Below are 4,577 nucleotides of genomic sequence, written 5' to 3'. Positions count from 1 at the left end.
AAAGAGTGAAACTTTATTTCCATTTCATGTAACATCATTTCAAATTAGGTCTGTGCTGTAAGAGGAGAAAGGGCGAGCCATCTGGAATCTCCTAAGAGATTTTCTTCACTTTTCCTCAGAGTAGCACATGGAGTTCCAAGACTCCAAATGCTGACACCCACCATTTTGACCACTGAGAATTTATCAGATTTTATCTATAGTTACAGAAGAAGAAATTGCATCAATATGCAAAACTCATATTGCATGAGGGTGTAAGAATAATTTCTGAGGGTATGTAGCTCCTGACTATAGGGCTGTAATGATAACACATTTTTTCCCTACTAAGTTCAGTGCTGTTTCTCTGTTTTGTTTAGTTTTTGAGTCAAAGCGTTTGTGAAAACACTTAAAGTCTCATTCTTATTTCTCTGATATGAAAACCGTGTAAGTTTGGAGATTTTAAATTCTTCTTGTGTTCACGCTGGAATGTGACTACGATTGACGTCTAGTGAGCATATTAACTCCAAGTTTGGCAACCAGCAGACTGGCACCCGCAATTAAGCCCTCAGGAATAAATTTTCCACAGTTGTAGAATCTCATTCCCATAATGCCAGCCAAGGCCCAGATGTAGCTAGGAAAGCCCAAACGTTCTTGGTATCCTGAAAGAGCTGATACACACCCAGGCCAGCTAGCCCTCCAAACAGGGGTCCAGCAGCAAGGGATGGGACACTGCCTGCTTTTGCATAGTCAATGATCCCACCAGTAGAAACTAGTGCCACATAGCCGAAGCCAAACCAATGAATGGGGACTAGTGAGCTGGACTCCTTCTGCATTGTTCTTTTCCCAATCGGTCCAGCTGAGATGAGACACCCAGCCTGCACCTGTATAGGTCTCCTGTGGCCAATTCCGGTGGACAAACAAGCAGACACCAAGCACTAAATTTTTAATTTCTACTTTTTTAGCCGGTCTACAGAGTATAACATTTAATCTCTACATTATTTTGCTTCAATTTATTGTTGTTGTTAAGTGCCTTCCAGTTGGTTCTGACTCATAGCGACCCTGTACAAGGTTTCCAAGGAGCAGCTGGTGAGTTTGAACTGCTGACCTTGTGGTTCAAAGTCTAGAGCATTAGCCCTTAGCGCCACACCAGGACTCCAATAAGAGTGGAAAAATGCTGAAGGCAAGGTGAGGATGAAACCTCTTTCTTCTCAGTGCTCTGTAAAACATTTTTATGAGCTTATTGTTGAAATAATTCATTTAACAATTTTAAAGAATAAAATGGAACCATATTCATTGCCATTGAGTTGACTCTCATGCATAGAAATCCTACAGGACACAGTAGAAATTCCCCATAGGATTTCCAAAGTTGTAATCTTTATGGAGGAGTCTTGCTGTGGTGCTGCAGGATAATGTACTAGACCAAAAGGTCAGTTTGAGCTGCAAGGTCAGCGATTCAAATCCATCATCTACTCCTCAGAAATACTATTCAGGGTCGCTATTAGTTGGAGCCAACTCAAAGTCACTGAACAAGTATGATTTGGAATACTGATTTGGCGCTGTGGGTTAATGTGCTGGACTGCAAAGCTGGCTTGAACCACAAGGTAGGTGGTTCAAGCTCAACAGCTGCTCCTTGGAAACCCTATAGAGGGTTGCTATCGGTTGGAATTGACCCAAATGCACTTAACTACAACAACAACAGACTCTATGGAGAATCCTAGTGTGACTCTGCAGGATATTGCACTAAACAAAAGGTTGGTTTGAATCGCAAGATTGGCAGTTCAAACTACCAGTCACTCTTCAGAAACCATAGACAGGGTCTCTATGAGTTGGAACTGACTTGGCGGCAGTTCACAACAACAATGTTTATGGAAACAAAATGGCACATCTTTCCCCTTCTGTATAGGCAGAGGGTTAGCAACCGAGTACCTAACCACTGAACCAGATCCTCAATTTAAAATAACTTTTTCTTAAGTCTTCATTAAATGGTTTTATGTATAATGATTAATATTGTGTATTGTAATCAATACAGTAGGAAATGGGGAAATGCATTTTATAAACTGTCACAGATGCTGATAGTAAAACTTTTTAAAGATAAGATTTATTTAAATATTTTCCTCTGACTCATCACTATTAAACACTTATGTAAAATATATATCACTTTACACTAAGATAAAAATTGCAGTTTCCTGTTATTTCTTCCTTTTTTGTACTTTCTGACCTTTTTTTACTTTCCTGTCCTATGCTTATTACTGAGTAAGTTAAAACTGTTATTTCATGGTTCAAGTTCTTTGTTCCCTTTTCTGATCTATCTTTTTTTGTATTTTTACCTTCTTATGCTAATGAAAAAGCTGATATTGCCATTTTTTAGCTATTGCTTTCTTTGTAATTTTCATTTGTTGTAATTTTTTAAATCTGTATTTACAGAAGCTTAGTGGAAAAAATAAATTGCAAACATTGTAAAATACATAAATGTGGAGAAATATATATTTATTCCACTTGATTCCAAAATAGATTAAAGGTTGCTTTCATAAATGCACACAGAACAACAATAAAATTGGATTTGAAAAACTATGCAATTATGTACTTTGCATTATTATCACTGAGAAAGATGCACAAGCATTTGGAAAATAGAAACTGATGGAAAGAGATATAGAAAAAAAATATAGAGATGTACATTTTTGTTAGTTTTCTTTTCCCCCTAATATACACTTAATTGAAGTGCAAGAAAGTTAAGAAGAAGGGTATAGGGAAAAATAACATTAAAAATTTTTTTTAAAGATAATGAATAATGATTTCCTAAAAGTGATGTAAGAAATCACTGGGTAAATTCAATGAGGCCAATAAATACAATATGACCTTGAACATATCCAACCTGACTTCAGAGACTATCTCAAGAACAGATATGATGATTCATTAGACACTATTAAACAAAGACCAGAAAAATTGTGGAATGACATCAAGAACATTATTCATGAAGAAAGCAAAATCATCATTAAAAAGACAGGAAAGAGAGAAAAGACCAAAACATATGTCAGAAGATACTCTGAAACCTGCTAAAGCAAATAGAAGAAATGAGGAAGTAAAAGAGGTGAACTGAAAATTTCAAAGGACAGCTCGAGTAGACAAAGACAAATAACCTAGAGCTAGAAAACTGAATTGAAAGAACATTCTCAGCATTTGTCAAGCTGAAGTAAATGAAAAAAATTCAAACCTTGACTTGCAATACTGAATGATTATATGGGCAAAATATTGAATGATGCAGAGGCATCAAAAAATGATGGAAGGTATACACAAAGTCACTATGCTAAGTAGAAATGGTCACTGTCCAACCATTTCAAGAGGTAGCATATGATCCAAAGCCAATGGTACTGAAGGAAGAAGTCCAAGCTGCATTGAATACATTGAGGAATACCAAGGCTCCAGGAACTGATGGAATACAAACTGAAATATTTCAAGAAATTGATGAAGCACTAGAGGTACTCACTCATCCATGCCAGGTAATTTGGAAGACTGTTACCTAGCCAACTGATTGGAAGAAACCCATAAATGTGCCCATTTCTGAGAGGTGACCCAATAGAAAGTAGCAATCATTAAACAATATGTTTAATATCATATGCAATTAAAATTTTGTTGAAGATAATTAAAAAATAGCTGCAACAGTACATCAACATGGAGCTGCCAGAAATTCAAGCAAGATTCAGAAGAGGATCTGGAACCAGGGATATCATTGCTGACATCAGATGTACCTTGACTGAGAGCAGAGCACACCAGAAAGATGTTTAGTTGAGCTTTATTGACTTCACAAACGATTTTGACTGTGTGGATCATGACAAGCTATGTGGAGAATGGGTATCCCAGAACACTTAACAGTGCTCATAAGGAACCTGTACATAGACCAAGATGCAATCATTTGAATAGAAAGGGGATATTGAATGGTTTAAAATCAGGAAAGGTGTGCAATAGAGTTTTATCCTTCCACCCTACTTATTCAATCTGTAAACTGAGCAAATAATCCTAGAAATTGGATTATATGATGAAGAATGTGGCATCAGGATTTGAGAAAGACTCATTAACAACCTGTCATATGCAGATGATACAAACTTGCTTGCTAGATGTGAAGAGGACTTAAAATATTTACTGATGAAGATAAAAGGTCACAACTTTCAGTATGGATTGCACCTCTATGTAAAGAAAACAAAAATACTCACCACTGGACCAGTAAAAAAAAGTCTTACCAATGCAGAAAAGATTGAAGTTGTTAAAGACTTAATTTTGCTCATCAAGAAATAAAATGACGAATTAGGCAAATCTGCTGTACAAGACCTCTTTAGAGTGTTCAGTGGTTAAGATATCAGTTTGAGGATTATTAATATGTACCTGGCACAAGGTATGTTATTTTCAATAGCCTCATATACTTGTTTGTCATACTGCGGTAGCTTGTGAGTTGCTTTGATTCTGAAAGCCATTACACTGGTATTTTAAATACCATCAGGGTCACCCATGGTGGACTGATTTAAGATGAGCTTCCAGACAAAGACAGACTAGGAAGAAGGAGTGATGAACTATTTTCAAATTTTTACTCACTGAAAATCTTATGAATA

At 36.5% G+C, this 4,577-nt stretch overlaps 1 pseudogene; it reads right to left on the bottom strand.

Moving 5' to 3' along the window:
• Nucleotides 1-468: 468 nt before the first annotated feature.
• Nucleotides 469-809, bottom strand: LOC102840441 (annotated as a pseudogene).
• Nucleotides 810-4,577: the final 3,768 nt, after the last annotated feature.

The sequence above is a fragment of the Chrysochloris asiatica genome, unplaced genomic scaffold (genome assembly GCF_000296735.1).
Source record: "Chrysochloris asiatica unplaced genomic scaffold, ChrAsi1.0 scaffold00411, whole genome shotgun sequence".
NCBI classification, from domain to species: Eukaryota; Metazoa; Chordata; class Mammalia; order Afrosoricida; family Chrysochloridae; genus Chrysochloris; species Chrysochloris asiatica.
This window is presented reverse-complemented; position numbering and strand designations above follow the sequence as displayed.